The sequence below is a fragment of the Puntigrus tetrazona genome, unplaced genomic scaffold, assembly GCF_018831695.1.
Source record: "Puntigrus tetrazona isolate hp1 unplaced genomic scaffold, ASM1883169v1 S000000003, whole genome shotgun sequence".
Taxonomy (NCBI): domain Eukaryota; kingdom Metazoa; phylum Chordata; class Actinopteri; order Cypriniformes; family Cyprinidae; genus Puntigrus; species Puntigrus tetrazona.
In genome coordinates this window covers 2,996,938-3,014,356 of record NW_025047683.1, presented here as the reverse complement: position 1 = coordinate 3,014,356, position 17,419 = coordinate 2,996,938, and positions in this window count along the sequence as shown.

Sequence of the window (17,419 nt, the reverse complement as noted above, 5' to 3'; positions counted from 1 at the left end):
ATGTGTGAGCCCAGGCCCTTGGAAAATTGAAATCCAGACACGGGGTTCAGAATGTGTGTGTCCGAGAAGTCGACGTGAATCGGACTTGATCGGCTGTAACGAGCGCCTGGATGTGTGGACTTAGGTTTTGAACGCTTAAAAATTTCTCCAGGGAGGCCGGGTCGAGGGGAAAGCGCCCGAGAAGTCGCGACATAACCCGCCGAGATCGGGCTGAAATATGCGCCTGGATGTCTGGACTTAGGTTTTGAAAGCAAAAAATTTCTCCAGGGTGGCGGGGTCGAGTGGGAAAGGCCCGAGAAGTCGCACTTAACCCGGACGAGATCGGCTGAAATATGCGCTGGATGATTTTCGCTTCAAAATTGCACTAAGTCCAACTTCGGGAAAGGTCCGACTTCCATACCTCCGAGGCTCCGAGTCAGGCCGACCGAGAGGCCTCTTCCCGGCACGATTCAAATTTCACCGCGACTCCCGGAGGTGGCCGCTTACCCAGGAGCAACTTTTACATCAACTTTAATTTTTTTTTTTTTTTTTTTTTTTTTTTTTTTTTTCTAAAAACTCTGAAATTGTGCCCCGCGCGCCGCTGCTTTAACGGGCGAGTCTGTGAGCGCAGGCCTTTGTAGAAAACATTCATCCAGGGCCTTTAATAAATAAAATCATACCCAAATCTGTGTTATTGTGACGGGTTAGTCTGTGAGCGCAGGCCTTATGGAAAACATTCATCGAGGGCCTTTATTAAATAAAATCATGCCCAATAAAGAGTTAATGGGTCGGGTTAGTCTGTGAGCGCAGGCCTTATAGAAAAACATTTTTCCAGGGCCTTTATTAAATAAAATCACGCCCAATAAAGAGTTACTGTGTCGGGTTAGTCTGTGAGGGCAGGCCTTAAAGAAAACTGTCATCCAGGGCCTTTATTAAATAAAATCATGCCCATAAGAGCGTTATTGTAACGGGGTTAGTCAGTGAGCGCAGGGCTTATAGAAACCATTTTTTCCAGGGCCTTTTTAAATACAATCATGCCCAATAAAGCGCACTGTGTCGGGTTAGTCTGTGAGCGCAGGCCTTATAGAAAACATTTTTCCAGGGCCTTTATTAAGTAAAATCATGCCCAACAAAGAGTTACTGTGTCGGGTTAGTCTGTGAGCGCAGGCCTTATAGAAAACATTTTTTCCAGGGCCTTTATTAAATAAAATCATGCCCAAATATGTGTTATTGTGATGGGGTTAGTCTGTGAGCGCAGGCCTTAAAGAAAACTGTCATCCAGGGCCTTTATTAAATACAATCATGCCCATAAGAGTGTTATTGTAACGGGGTTAGTCTGTGAGCGCAGGCCTTAAAGAAAACATTTATCCAGGGCCTTTATTAAATAAAATCATGCCCAATAAAGCGCATTGTGTCGGGTTAGTCTGTGAGCGCAGGCCTTATAGAAAACATTTTTCCAGGGCCTTTATTAAATAAAATCATGCCCAAATATGTGTTATTGTGATGGGGTTAGTCTGTGAGCGCAGGCCTTAAAGAAAACTGTCATCCAGGGCCTTTATTAAATACAATCATGCCCATAAGAGTGTTATTGTAACGGGGTTAGTCTGTGAGCGCAGGCCTTAAAGAAAACATTTATCCAGGGCCTTTATTAAATAAAATCATGCCCAAATAAGTGCTATTGTGATGGGGTTAGTCTGTGACCCCAGGCCCTGTGTAAAACTGTCACCCAGGGTCTTTATAGAGTAAAATCATGCCCAATAAGGTTAGGTTAGGTTAGGTTAGGTTAGGTTAGGTTAGGTTAGGCTAGGGCTTAGGGTTAGGTTAGGTTAGGTTAGGTTAGGTTAGGTTAGGTTAGGTTAGGCCAGGCTAGGCCAGGTTAGGTTAGGTTAGGTTAGGTTAGGTTAGGTTAGGTTAGGCTAGGCTAGGGCTAGGTTAGGTTAGGTTAGGTTAGGTTAGGTTAGGCTAGGTTAGGTTAGGTTAGGTTAGGTTAGGATTAGGTTAGGCTAGGTTAGGTTAGGTTAGGTTAGGTTAGTCTGTGAGCGCGGGCCTTATAGAAAACATTCATCCAGGGCCTTTATTAAATAAAATCATGCCCAAATAAGTGTTATTGTGATGGGGTTAGTCTGTGAGCGCAGGCCTTATAGAAAACATTCATCCAGGGCCTTTATAGAATAAAATCATGCCCAAATAAATGTTATTGTGATGGGGTTAGTCTTTGAGCGCAGGCCTTATAGAAAACATTCATCCAGGGCCTTTATTAAATAAAATCATGCCCAAATAAGTGTTATTGTGATGGGGTTAGTCTGTGAGCGCAGGCCTTATAGAAAACATTCATCCAGGGCCTCTATTAAATAAAATCATGCCCAATAAGGTGTTACTGTGTAGGGTTAGTCTGTGAGCGCAGGCCCTTTGTAAAACATTCATCCAGGGCCTTTATTAAATAATATCATGCCCAAATAAGTGTTATTGTGATGGGGTTAGTCTGTGAGCGCAGGCCTTATAGAAAACATTCATCCAGGGCCTTTATTAAATAAAATCATGCCCAAATAAGTGTTATTGTGATGGGGTTAGTCTGTGAGCGCAGGCCTTATAGAAAACATTCATCCAGGGCCTTTATAGAATAAAATCATGCCCAAATAAGTGTTATTGTGATGGGGTTAGTCTGTGAGCGCAGGCCTTATAGAAAACATTCCTCCAGGGCCTTTATTAAATAAAATCATGCCCACATAAGTGTTATTGTGATGGGGTTAGTCTGTGAGCGCAGGCCTTATAGAAAACATTCATCCAGGGCCTTTATTAAATAAAATCATGCCCAAATAAGTGTTTATGTGATGGGGTTAATCTGTGAGCTCAGGCCTTATAGAAATCATTCATCCAGGGCCTTTATTAAATAAAATCATGCCCAAATAAGTGTTATTGTGATGGGGTTAGTCTGTGAGCGCAGGCCTTATAGAAAACATTCATCCAGGGCCTTTTTTAAATAAAATCATGCCCAAAAAGTGTTTATGTGATGGGGTTAATCTGTGAGCACAGGGCTTATATAGAAAAAATATTCATCCAGGGCCTTTATTAAATAAAATCATGCCCAAATAAGTGTTATTGTGATGGGGTTAGTCTGTGAGCGCAGGCCTTATAGAAAACATTCATCCAGGGCCTTTTTTAAATAAAATCATGCCCATAAGAGTGTTATTGTAACGGGGTTAGTCTGTGAGCGCAGGCCTTAAAGAAAACATTTATCCAGGGCCTTTATTAAATAAAATCATGCCCAATAAAGCGCTACTGTGTCGGGTTAGTCTGTGAGCGCAGGCCTTATAGAAAACATTTTTTCCAGGGCCTTTATTAAATAAAATCATGCCCAATAAAGCGCATACTGTGTCGGGTTAGTCTGTGAGCGCAGGCCTTATAGAAAACATTTTTCCAGGGCCTTTATTAAGTAAAATCATGCCCAACAAAGAGTTACTGTGTCGGGTTAGTCTGTGAGCGCAGGCCTTAAAGAAAACTGTCATCCAGGGCCTTTATTAAATAAAATCATGCCCATAAGAGTGTTATTGTAACGGGGTTAGTCAGTGAGCGCAGTGCTTATAGAAAACATTTTTCCAGGGCCTTTATTAAATAAAATCACGCCCAATAAAGCGCATTGTGTCGGGTTAGTCTGTGAGCGCAGGCCTTATAGAAAACATTTTTCCAGGGCCTTTATTAAATAAAATCACGCCCAATAAAGAGTTACTGTGTCGGGTTAGTCTGTGAGGGTAGGCCTTAAAGAAAACTGTCATCCAGGGCCTTAATTAAATAAAATCATGCCCATAAGAGTGTTATTGTAACGGGGGTTAGTCAGTGAGCGCAGGCCTTATAGAAAACATTCATCGAGGGCCTTTATTAAATAAAATCATGCCCAATAAAGAGTTACTGTGTCGGGTCAGTCTGTGAGCGCAGGCCTTATAGAAAACATTTTTCCAGGGCCTTTATTAAATAAAATCACGCCCAATAAAGAGTTACTGTGTCGGGTTAGTCTGTGAGCGCAGGCCTTATAGAAAAACATTCATCGAGGGCCTTTATTAAATAAAATCACGCCCAATAAAGCGCACTGTGTCGGGTTAGTCTGTGAGGGCAGGCCTTATAGAAAAACATTCATCGAGGGCCTTTATTAAATAAAATCATGCCCAATAAAGAGTTACTGTGTCGGGTTAGTCTGTGAGGGCAGGCCTTATACAAAACATTCATCGAGGGCCTTTATTAAATAAAATCATGCCCAATGAAGAGTTACTGTGTCGGGTTAGTCTGTGAGCGCAGGCCTTATAGAAAACATTCATCCAGGGCCTTTATTAAATACAATCATGCCCACAAAGCGCAATGTGTCGGGTTAGTCTGTGAGCGCAGGCCTTAAAGAAAACTGTCATCCAGGGCCTTTATTAAATAAAATCATGCCCATAAGAGCGTTATTGTAACGGGGTTAGCCAGTGAGCGCAGGGCTTATAGAAACCATTTTTTCCAGGGCCTTTTTAAATACAATCATGCCCAAATATGTGTTATTGTGATGGGGTTAGTCTGTGAGCGCAGGCCTTAAAGAAAACTGTCATCCAGGGCCTTTATTAAATACAATCATGCCCATAAGAGTGTTATTGTAACGGGGTTAGTCTGTGAGCGCAGGCCTTAAAGAAAACATTTATCCAGGGCCTTTATTAAATAAAATCATGCCCAACAAAGCGCACTGTGTCGGGTTAGTCTGTGAGCGCAGGCCTTATAGAAAACATTTTTCCAGGGCCTTTATTAAATAAAATCATGCCCAAATATGTGTTATTGTGATGGGGTTAGTCTGTGAGCGCAGGCCTTAAAGAAAACTGTCATCCAGGGCCTTTATTAAATACAATCATGCCCATAAGAGTGTTATTGTAACGGGGTTAGTCTGTGAGCGCAGGCCTTAAAGAAAACATTTATCCAGGGCCTTTATTAAATAAAATCATGCCCAATAAAGCGCACTGTGTCGGGTTAGTCTGTGAGCGCAGGCCTTATAGAAAACATTTTTCCAGGGCCTTTATTAAATAAAATCATGCCCAAATATGTGTTATTGTGATGGGGTTAGTCTGTGAGCGCAGGCCTTAAAGAAAACTGTCATCCAGGGCCTTTATTAAATACAATCATGCCCAATAAAGCGCTACTGTGTCGGGTTAGTCTGTGAGCGCAGGCCTTATAGAAAACATTCAATCAGGCCTTTATTAAATAAAATCATGCCCAAATAAGTGCTATTGTGATGGGGTTAGTCTGTGACCCCAGGCCCTGTGTAAAACTGTCACCCAGGCCTTTATAGAGTAAAAATCATGCCCAATAAGGTTAGGTTAGGTTAGGTTAGGTTAGGTTAGGTTAGGTTAGGTTAGGCTAGGTTAGGTTAGGTTAGGTTAGGTTAGGTTAGGGTTAGGCCAGGCTAGGGCTAGGCTAGGTTAGGTTAGGTTAGGTTAGGTTAGGTTAGGTTAGGCTAGGCTAGGCTAGGCTAGGTTAGGTTAGGTTAGGTTAGGTTAGGTTAGGTTAGGTTAGGTTAGGTTAGGTTAGGTTAGGTTAGGTTAGGATTAGGTTAGGCTAGGTTAGGTTAGGTTAGGTTAGGTTAGGTTAGTCTGTGAGCGCGGGCCTTATAGAAAACATTCATCCAGGGCCTTTATTAAATAAAATCATGCCCAATTAAGTGTTATTGTGATGGGGTTAGTCTGTGAGCGCAGGCCTTATAGAAAACATTCATCCAGGGCCTTTATTAAATAAAATCATGCCCAAATAAGTGTTATTGTGATGGGGTTAGTCTGTGAGCGCAGGCCTTTATAGAAAACATTCATCCAGGGCCTTTATAGAATAAAATCATGCCCAAATAAATGTTATTGTGATGGGGTTAGTCTTTGAGCGCAGGCCTTATAGAAAACATTCATCCAGGGCCTTTATTAAATAAAATCATGCCCAAATAAGTGTTATTGTGATGGGGTTAGTCTGTGAGCGCAGGCCTTATAGAAAACATTCATCCAGGGCCTCTATTAAATAAAATCATGCCCAATAAGGTGTTACTGTGTAGGGTTAGTCTGTGAGCGCAGGCCCTTTGTAAAACATTCATCCAGGGCCTTTATTAAATAATATCATGCCCAAATAAGTGTTATTGTGATGGGGTTAGTCTGTGAGCGCAGGCCTTATAGAAAAATTCATCCAGGGCCTTTATAGAATAAAATCATGCCCAAATAAATGTTATTGTGATGGGGTTAGTCTTTGAGCGCAGGCCTTATAGAAAACATTCATCCAGGGCCTTTAATAAATAAAATCATGCCCACATAAGTGTTATTGTGATGGGGTTAGTCTGTGAGCGCGAGCCTTATAGAAAACATTCATCCAGGGCCTTTATTAAATAAAATCATGCCCAATAAGGTGTTACTGTGTAGGGTTAGTCTGTGAGCGCAGGCCCTTTGTAAAACATTCATCCAGGGCCTTTATTAAATAATATCATGCCCAAATAAGTGTTATTGTGATGGGGTTAGTCTGTGAGCGCAGGCCTTATAGAAAACATTCATCCAGGGCCTTTTTTAATAAAATCATGCCCAAATAAGTGTTATTGTGATGGGGTTAGTCTGTGAGCGCGAGCCTTATAGAAATCATTCATCCAGGGCCTTTATAGAATAAAATCATGCCCAATAAGGTGTTACTGTGTAGGGCTAGTCTGTGAGCGCAGGCCCTTTGTAAAACATTCATCCAGGGCCTTTATTAAATAATATCATGCCCAAATAAGTGTTATTGTGATGGGGTTAGTCTGTGAGCGCAGGCCTTATAGAAAACATTCATCCAGGGCCTTTATTAAATAAAATCATGCCCAAATAAGTGTTATTGTGATGGGGTTAGTCTGTGAGCGCAGGCCTTATAGAAAACATTCATCCAGGGCCTTTATAGAATAAAATCATGCCCAAATAAGTGTTATTGTGATGGGGTTAGTCTGTGAGCGCAGGCCTTATAGAAAACATTCCTCCAGGGCCTTTATTAAATAAAATCATGCCCACATAAGTGTTATTGTGATGGGGTTAGTCTGTGAGCGCAGGCCTTATAGAAAACATTCATCCAGGGCCTTTTTAAATAAAATCATGCCCAAAAAGTGTTTATGTGATGGGGTTAATCTGTGAGCACAGGCCTTATAGAAATCATTCATCCAGGGCCTTTATTAAATAAAATCATGCCCAAATAAGTGTTTATGTGATGGGGTTAATCTGTGAGCACAGGCCTTATAGAAATCATTCATCCAGGGCCTTTATTAAATAAAATCATGCCCAAATAAGTGTTTATGTGATGGGGTTAATCTGTGAGCACAGGCCTTATAGAAATCATTCATCCAGGGCCTTTATTAAATAAAATCATGCCCAAATAAGTGTTATTGTGATGGGGTTAGTCTGTGAGCGCAGGGCTTATATAGAAAACATTCATCCAGGGCCTTTATAGAATAAAATCATGCCCACATAAGTGTTATTGTGATGGGGTTAGTCTGTGAGCGCAGGCCTTATAGAAAACATTCATCCAGGGCCTTTATAGAATAAAATCATGCCCAAATAAGTGTTATTGTGATGGGGTTAGTCTGTGAGCGCAGGCCTTATAGAAAACATTCATCCAGGGCCTTTATAGAATAAAATCATGCCCAATAAGGTGTTACTGTGTAGGGTTAGTCTGTGAGCGCAGGCCCTTTGTAAAACATTCATCCAGGGCGAGAATTAAATAAAACGATGCCCATTAAAGTGTTACTGCGCTGGGGTTAATGTGTGAGCCCAGGCCCTTTGGAAAATTGAAATCCAGACACGGGGTTCAGAATGTGTGTCCGAGAAGTCGACGTAACCCGGACTTGATCGGCTGTAACGAGCGCCTGGATGTGTGGACTTAGGTTTTGAACGCTTAAAAATTTCTCCAGGGAGGCCGGGTCGAGTGGGAAAGCGCCCGAGAAGTCGCACATAACCCGCCGAGATCGGCTGAAATATGCGCCTGGATGTCTGGACTTAGGTTTTGAAAGCAAAAAATTTCTCCAGGGTGGCGGGGGTCGAGTGGGAAAGCGCCCGAGAAGTCGCACTTAACCCGGACGAGATCGGCTGAAATATGCGCCTGATGATTTTCGCTTCAAAATTGCACTAAGTCCAACTTCGGGAAAGGTCCGACTTCCATACCCCGAGGCTCCGAGTCAGGCCGACCGAGAGGCCTCTTCCCGGCACGATTCAAATTTCACCGCGACCCCGGAGGTGGCCGCTACCCAGGAGCAACTTTTACATCAACTTTAATTTTTTTTTTTTTTTTTTTTTTTTTTTTTTTTTTTCTAAAAAACTCTGAAATTCGTGCCCTGCGCGCCACGCTGCTTTAACGGGCGAGTCTGTGAGCGCAGGCCTTTGTAGAAAACATTCATCCAGGGCCTTTAATAAATAAAATCATACCCAAATCTGTGTTATTGTGACGGGTTAGTCTGTGAGCGCAGGCCTTATGGAAAACATTCATCGAGGGCCTTTATTAAATAAAATCATGCCCAATAAAGAGTTAATGGGTCGGGTTAGTCTGTGAGCGCAGGCCTTATAGAAAACATTTTTCCAGGGCCTTTATTAAATAAAATCACGCCCAATAAAGAGTTACTGTGTCGGGTTAGTCTGTGAGGGCAGGCCTTAAAGAAAACTGTCATCCAGGGCCTTTATTAAATAAAATCATGCCCATAAGAGCGTTATTGTAACGGGGTTAGTCAGTGAGCGCAGGGCTTATAGAAACCATTTTTTCCAGGGCCTTTTTAAATACAATCATGCCCACAAAGCGCTACTGTGTCGGGTTAGTCTGTGAGCGCAGGCCTTATAGAAAACATTTTTCCAGGGCCTTTATTAAGTAAAAATCATGCCCAACAAAGAGTTACTGTGTCGGGTTAGTCTGTGAGCGCAGGCCTTATAGAAAACATTTTTTCCAGGGCCTTTATTAAATAAAATCATGCCCAAATATGTGTTATTGTGATGGGGTTAGTCTGTGAGCGCAGGCCTTAAAGAAAACTGTCATCCAGGGCCTTTATTAAATACAATCATGCCCATAAGAGTGTTATTGTAACGGGGGTTAGTCTGTGAGCGCAGGCCTTAAAGAAAACATTTATCCAGGGCCTTTATTAAATAAAATCATGCCCAATAAAGCGCATTGTGTCGGGTTAGTCTGTGAGCGCAGGCCTTATAGAAAACATTTTTCCAGGGCCTTTATTAAATAAAATCATGCCCAAATATGTGTTATTGTGATGGGGTTAGTCTGTGAGCGCAGGCCTTAAAGAAAACTGTCATCCAGGGCCTTTATTAAATACAATCATGCCCATAAGAGTGTTATTGTAACGGGGGTTAGTCTGTGAGCGCAGGCCTTAAAGAAAACATTTATCCAGGGCCTTTATTAAATAAAATCATGCCCAAATAAGTGCTATTGTGATGGGGTTAGTCTGTGACCCCAGGCCCTGTGTAAAACTGTCACCCAGGGCCTTTATAGAGTAAAAATCATGCCCAATAAGGTTAGGTTAGGTTAGGTTAGGTTAGGTTAGGTTAGGTTAGGTTAGGTTAGGTTAGGTTAGGTTAGGTTAGGTTAGGTTAGGTTAGGCTAGGGGCTAGGGGTTAGGTTAGGGTTAGGTTAGGTTAGGTTAGGTTAGGTTAGGTTAGGCTAGGCTAGGCTAGGCCAGGCTAGGTTAGGTTAGGTTAGGTTAGGTTAGGTTAGGCTAGGTTAGGTTAGGTTAGGTTAGGTTAGGATTAGGTTAGGCTAGGTTAGGTTAGGTTAGGTTAGGTTAGTCTGTGAGCTGGGCCTTATAGAAAACATTCATCCAGGGCCTTTATTAAATAAAATCATGCCCAATTAAGTGTTATTGTGATGGGGTTAGTCTGTGAGCGCAGGCCTTATAGAAAACATTCATCCAGGGCCTTTATAGAATAAAATCATGCCCAAATAAATGTTATTGTGATGGGGTTAGTCTTTGAGCGCAGGCCTTATAGAAAACATTCATCCAGGGCCTTTATTAAATAAAATCATGCCCAAATAAGTGTTATTGTGATGGGGTTAGTCTGTGAGCGCAGGCCTTATAGAAAACATTCATCCAGGGCCTCTATTAAATAAAATCATGCCCAATAAGGTGTTACTGTGTAGGGTTAGTCTGTGAGCGCAGGCCCTTTGTAAAACATTCATCCAGGGCCTTTATTAAATAATATCATGCCCAAATAAGTGTTATTGTGATGGGGTTAGTCTGTGAGCGCAGGCCTTATAGAAAACATTCATCCAGGGCCTTTATTAAATAAAATCATGCCCAAATAAGTGTTATTGTGATGGGGTTAGTCTGTGAGCGCAGGCCTTATAGAAAACATTCATCCAGGGCCTTTATAGAATAAAATCATGCCCAAATAAGTGTTATTGTGATGGGGTTAGTCTGTGAGCGCAGGCCTTATAGAAAACATTCCTCCAGGGCCTTTATTAAATAAAATCATGCCCACATAAGTGTTATTGTGATGGGGTTAGTCTGTGAGCGCAGGCCTTATAGAAAACATTCATCCAGGGCCTTTATTAAATAAAATCATGCCCAAATAAGTGTTTATGTGATGGGGTTAATCTGTGAGCTCAGGCCTTATAGAAATCATTCATCCAGGGCCTTTATTAAATAAAATCATGCCCAAATAAGTGTTATTGTGATGGGGTTAGTCTGTGAGCGCAGGCCTTATAGAAAACATTCATCCAGGGCCTTTTTTAAATAAAATCATGCCCAAAAAGTGTTTATGTGATGGGGTTAATCTGTGAGCACAGGGCTTATATAGAAAACATTCATCCAGGGCCTTTATTAAATAAAATCATGCCCAAATAAGTGTTATTGTGATGGGGTTAGTCTGTGAGCGCAGGCCTTATAGAAAACATTCATCCAGGGCCTTTTTAAATAAAATCATGCCCAAATAAGTGTTTATGTGATGGGGTTAATCTGTGAGCACAGGCCTTATAGAAATCATTCATCCAGGGCCTTTATTAAATAAAATCATGCCCAAATAAGTGTTTATGTGATGGGGTTAATCTGTGAGCACAGGCCTTATAGAAATCATTCATCCAGGGCCTTTATTAAATAAAATCATGCCCACATAAGTGTTATTGTGATGGGGTTAGTCTGTGAGCGCAGGCCTTATAGAAAACATTCATCCAGGGCCTTTTTTAAATAAAATCATGCCCAAAAAGTGTTTATGTGATGGGGTTAATCTGTGAGCACAGGGCTTATATAGAAAACATTCATCCAGGGCCTTTATTAAATAAAATCATGCCCAAATAAGTGTTATTGTGATGGGGTTAGTCTGTGAGCGCAGGCCTTATAGAAAACATTCATCCAGGGCGAGAATGAAATAAAACGATGCCCATTAAAGTGTTACTGCGTTGGGTTAATGTGTGAGCCCAGGCCCTTTGGAAAATTGAAATCCAGACACGGGGTTCGTAAATGTGTGTGTCCGAGAAGTCGCTTCTTAACCCGCCTTGATCGGCTGTAACGAGCGCCTGGATGTCTGGACGAGGTTTTGAACGCTTAAAAAATCCTCCAGGGTGGAGGGGGTCGAGTGGGAAGCGCCCGAGAAGTCGCACTTAACCCGCCGAGATCGTCTGAATTATGCGCCTGGATGTCTGGACTTAGGTTTTGAACGCTTAAAAAATACCTCCAGGGTGGAGGGGGTCGAGTGGGAAAGCGTCCGAGAAGTCGCACTTAACCCGGCCGAGATCGTCTGAAATATGCGCCTGGATGTTTGGACTTAGGTTTTGAAAGCAAAAAAATCCTCCAGGGTGGCGGGGTCGAGTGGGAAAGCGCCCGAAGTCGACTTAACCCGCCGAGATCGCCTGAAATATGCGCCTGGATGTTTGGACTTAGGTTTTGAAAGCAAAAAAATCCTCCAGGGTGGCGGGGTCGAGTGGGAAAGCGCCCGAAGTCGCACTTAACCCGCCGAGATCGCCTGAAATATGCGCCTGGATGTTTGGACTTAGGTTTTGAAAGCAAAAAAATTTCTCCAGGACGGCGGGGTCGAGTGGGAAAGCGCCCGAGAAGTCGCACTTAACCCGCCGAGATCGCCTGAAATATGCGCCTGGATGTTTGGACTTAGGTTTTGAAAGCAAAAAAATCCTCCAGGGTGGCGGGGGGTCGAGTGGGAAAGCGCCCGAAGTCGACTTAACCCGCCGAGATCGCCTGAAATATGCGCCTGGATGTTTGGACTTAGGTTTTGAAAGCAAAAAAATCTCCAGGGTGGCGGGGTCGAGGGGGAAAGCGCCCGAAGTCGCACTTAACCCGCCGAGATCGCCTGAAATATGCGCCTGGATGTTTGGACTTAGGTTTTGAAAGCAAAAATTTCTCCAGGACTCCAGGACGGCGGGGGTCGAGTGGAAAGCGCCCGAGAAGTCGCACTTAACCCGCCGAGATCGCCTGAAATATGCGCCTGGATGTTTGGACTTAGGTTTTGAAAGCAAAAAAATCTCCAGGGTGGCGGGGTCGAGTGGGAAAGCGCCCGAAGTCGACTTAACCCGCCGAGATCGCCTGAAATATGCGCCTGGATGTTTGGACTTAGGTTTTGAAAGCAAAAATTTCTCCAGGACGGCGGGGGGTCGAGGGGAAAGCGCCCGAGAAGTCGCACTTAACCCGCCGAGATCGCCTGAAATATGCGCCTGGATGTTTGGACTTAGGTTTTGAAAGCAAAAAATCCTCCAGGGTGGCGGGGTCGAGTGGGAAAGCGCCCGAAGTCGCACTTAACCCGCCGAGATCGCCTGAAATATGCGCCTGGATGTTTGGACTTAGGTTTTGAAAGCAAAAAATTTCTCCAGGACGGCGGGGTCGAGTGGGAAAGCGCCCGAGAAGTCGCGACTTAACCCGCCGAGATCGCCTGAAATATGCGCCTGGATGTTTGGACTTAGGTTTTGAAAGCAAAAATCTCCAGGGTGGCGGGGTCGAGTGGGAAAGCGCCCGGGAAGTCGACTTAACCCGCCGAGATCGCCTGAAATATGCGCCTGGATGTTTGGACTTAGGTTTTGAAAGCAAAAAAATCTCCAGGGTGGCGGGGTCGAGTGGGAAAGCGCCCGAGAAGTCGACTTTAACCCGCCGAGATCGCTGGATGAAGCGCCTGGATGTCTGGACTTAGGTTTTGAAAGCAAAAAATTTCTCCAGGACGGCGGGGGTCGAGGGGGAAAGCGTCCGAAGGCGCACTTAACCCGGACTCGATCGGTCGGATGAAGCGCCTGGATGTTTGGACTTAGGTTTTGAACGAAAAAATTTCTCCAGGACGGCGGGGGTCGAGTGGGAAAGCGCCCGAAGGCGACTTAACCCGGACTCGATCGGTCGGATGAAGCGCCTGGATGTTTGGACTTAGGTTTTGAACGCAAAAATTTCTCCAGGACGGCGGGGTCGAGTGGGAAAGCGTCCGAAGGCGACTTAACCCGGACTCGATCGGTCGGATGAAGCGCCTGGATGTTTGGACTTAGGTTTTGAACGAAAAAATTCTCCAGGACGGCGGGGTCGAGTGGGAAAGCGTCCGAAGGCGACTTAACCCGGACTCGATCGGTCGGATGAAGCGCCTGGATGTTTGGACTTAGGTTTTGAACGCAAAAATTTCTCCAGGACGGCGGGGGTCGAGTGGGAAAGCGCCCGAAGGCGCACTTAACCCGGACTCGATCGGTCGGATGAAGCGCCTGGATGTTTGGACTTAGGTTTTGAACGCAAAAATTTCTCCAGGACGGCGGGGTCGAGTGGAAAGCGCCCGAAGGCGACTTAACCCGGACTCGATCGGTCGGATGAAGCGCCTGGATGTTTGGACTTAGGTTTTGAACGAAAAAATTCTCCAGGACGGCGGGGTCGATTGGGAAAGCGCCCGAAGGCGACTTAACCCGACTCGATCGGTCGGATGAAGCGCCTGGATGATTTTCGCTTTCAAAATTGCACTAAGTCCAACTTCGGGAAAGGTCCGACTTCCATACCTCCGAGGCCCGAGTCAGGCCGACCGAGAGGCCTCCTCCCGGCATGATTCAAATTTTCCCGCGACCCTGGAGGTGGCCGCTTACACAGGAGCAACTTTTACATGGGTACACGATTTCGTGAACGCGTGTTTTTGTGACTTAGTCTCTGAGCGAAAAAAGTCGAAAACGACTAAGTCCATATCGACTTAGGTTTTGAACGCAATCTTTCTGAAGCTCCGGGCGAGGGAGCTATCGAACGCTTCACCTGAAACACGGACACAGACGCCGAGAGAGAGACGCTCGACGGCGAGAGCGCCCTCGCCCGAACGTGATCGATTGAGCGCGAAAGCGCTTCTAGCCTAGGACCCCACCCGCCAGCCCCGCTGGCCGCTATGGGTCGGGAGTGCCTGGCAGGGGCACGGCGCGGCAATGGGTTTACGCTTGGGCTTTGACAGCACGCCGCGCCGGGCAATTTGGACGCTCGTTACGAGCAGGCCCCTCAGCCCGAGGGAAGGCGCCAACCTTCGGAGGAGGCCTAGACGGCCGGTCAGAGCGCAGAGGTCCGCCACCGGGCGGGCGGAGGGGCAGAACGCGACGCTGCCCCGGCGACGCCGCGCGGGTACCCCGCCCCCGTGAAACACACTTTTCCGAAGGCCGCCGCGATCCCAGCGCCACCCACCCCGAAAACGGCGACTTCGCCGGGGGGAAGGTTCGAGCCGCGCGCCGCCCTATGAGCGCCGGTCTTAGCCGAGGGTCCAAGCGGGTCTGCCCAGGCCCTCCTCAGGCGGACTGAGACCCGTGTAGGGCAAAAACGCGCTTCGCGGGCCGGTTGGTCCCTACGACCCACAGGGGTTACCTGGTTGATCCTGCCAGTAACATATGCTTGTCTCAAAGATTAAGCCATGCAGGTCTGGCGCACACGGCCGGTACAGTGAAACTGCGCGAATGGCTCATTAAATCAGTTATGGTCCCTTTGATCGCTTCCACCCGGTACTTGGATAACTGTGGCAATTCCAGAGCTAATACATGCAAACGAAGCGCCGACCGGCCGACCGCCTCGCTGGGGCGGAGGCTAGGGACGCGCGCATTTATCAGATCCAAAACCCATCCGGCCCCCGGGGATCCGCCCTCCCGACCCGGTACCTTTGGTGACTCTAGATAACCTCGCCGATCGCCGCTCTTCCGCGCGCGCGATTTATTCATTCGAGTGTCTGCCCTATCAACTTTCGATGGTACATCAGGCGCCTACCATGGTGACCACGGGTGACGGGAATCAGGGTTCGATTCCGGAGAGGGAGCCTGAGAAACGGCTACCACATCCAAGGAAGGCAGCAGGCGCGCAAATTACCCATTTCCGACTCGGAGAGGTAGTGACGGTGGTCAACAATACAGGTCTCTTTCGAGGCCCTGTAATTGGAATGAGCGATCTTAAACACATGGGCGAGGACCCATTGAGGGCAAGTCTGGTGCCAGCAGCCGCGTAATTCCAGCTCCAATAGCGTATATTAAAGTTGCTGCAGTTAAAAAGCTCGTAGTTGATCTCGGATCTGGCTGGCGGTCCGCCGAGAGGCGAGCCACCGCCCGCCCCAGGTCCCTGCCTCGAGGCGCCCGGATGCCCTTGGCTGGGTGTCCGGTCCGAGGGGCCAAAGCGCTTACTTTGAAAAAATTAGAGTGTTCAAAGCAGGTCGAAGCGCCGCCGCTGAATACCGCAGCTAGGAATAATGGAATAGGACTCCGGTTCTATTTTGTGGGTTTCTGGAACCCGGAGCCATGATTAAGAGGGACGGCCGGGGGCATTCGTATTGCGCCGCTTAGAGGTGAAATTCTTGACCGGCGCAAGACGGACGAAAGCGAAAGCATTTGCCAAGAATGTTTTCATTAATCAAGAACGAAAGTCGGAGGTTCAAGATTTATCAGATACCGTCAGAGTTCCGACCGTGAACGATGCCGACCCGCGATCCGCGCGGCGTTATTCCCATGACCCGCTGGCAGCGCATGGGGAAACCACGAGTCTTTGGGTTCCGGGGAGTATGGTTGCAAAGCTGAAACTTAAAGGAATTGACGGAAGGGCACCACCAGGAGTGGAGCCTGCGGCTTAATTTGACTCAACACGGAAACCTCACCCGCCCGGACACGGAAAGGATTGACAGATTGATAGCTCTTTCTCGATTCTGTGGGTGGTGGTGCATGGCCGTTTTAGTTGGTGGAGCGATTTGTCTGGTTCATTCCGATAACGAACGAGACTGCTTGCTAAATAGTGGCGCGCCACTTGGGTCGGCGCGCCAAAACTTCTTAGAGGGACAAGTGGCGCTCAGCCACGCGAGATGGAGCAATAACAGGTCTGTGATGCCCTTAGATGTCCGGGCTGCACGCGCGCCATTAATGGGCGGATCAGCGCAGGTCTACCCTGCGCCGAGAGGCGCGGTAACCCGCTGAACCCCGCCGTGATCGGGACTGGGGATTGAAACTATTTCCCATCAACGAGGAATTCCCAGTAAGCGCGGGTCATAAGCTCGCGCTGATTAAGTCCCCGCCCTTTGTACACACCGCCCGGCCGCTACTACCGATTGGATGGTTTAGTGAGGTCTCGGACCGCCCCGCCGGCCCTCGCGGGCTCTGGCGGAGCGCCGGAAGACGATCAAACTTGACTATCTAGAGGAAGTAAAAGTCGAATAAGGTTTCCGTGAGGTGAACCTGGGCGGAAGGATCATTATCGCCCGCCCGATCCAAAGCGAACCGCTCGGGCGGGAGGCCTAGCCCACCTCCCCGCCTCAAGCCCGGTGCGCGGCAGAGGCCGGGCGGCCCGGGCGCGCCTCTCCGGAGCACCGAAAGCGAAAGCGCAGAGCGCGATAAGAAAAAAAAAGGGAACTTGACTGTCGCCAGACTGGCGGCCCCCGCTTCCAGCGCGGGGGCTGAGCCGGGGGCTGAGCCGCCCTGGCGGGTACCCGCACGGCCTCCGGGACCGTGGTTCAAAGTCTCTCCCGCTGGCGGAGGGGCGCCTGTCCGGGGTAAAAAAACCTCTATCCTATTTTACTCTATGATCCAGCGGCCGTGGCCCGAGAGGTCTGCCGCTCAAAAACCCAAGACGGCAAAAGAACCGCACAAAAACCTAAGACGAAGCGGAGAGAGAGAGATCCGCGAGAAGGGAACGCCGTTCCCCTGGGAGGCTTGACGCACCTCCCGCGGAGGCTTGAGCAACCTACCGCGAGCGCCATGACTGTCGCTGACTCGGGCGGGCCCCCTGCTTTCCAGCGGCGGGGGGCCGAGCCGGGGCCCTGGCGGGTACCCGCACGGCCTCCGGGACCGTGGTTCAAAGTCTCTCCCGCGCAAGGAGGGGCGCCTGTCCGGGTAAAAACCTCTATCCTATTTTACTCTATGATCCAGCGGCCGTGGCCCGAGAGGTCTGCCGCCAAAACCCAAAACGGCAAAAAGAACCGCACAAAAAACCTAAGGCGGAGAGAGAGAGAGAGAGAGATCCGAGAGAACTTGACTGTCGCCAGACTCGGGC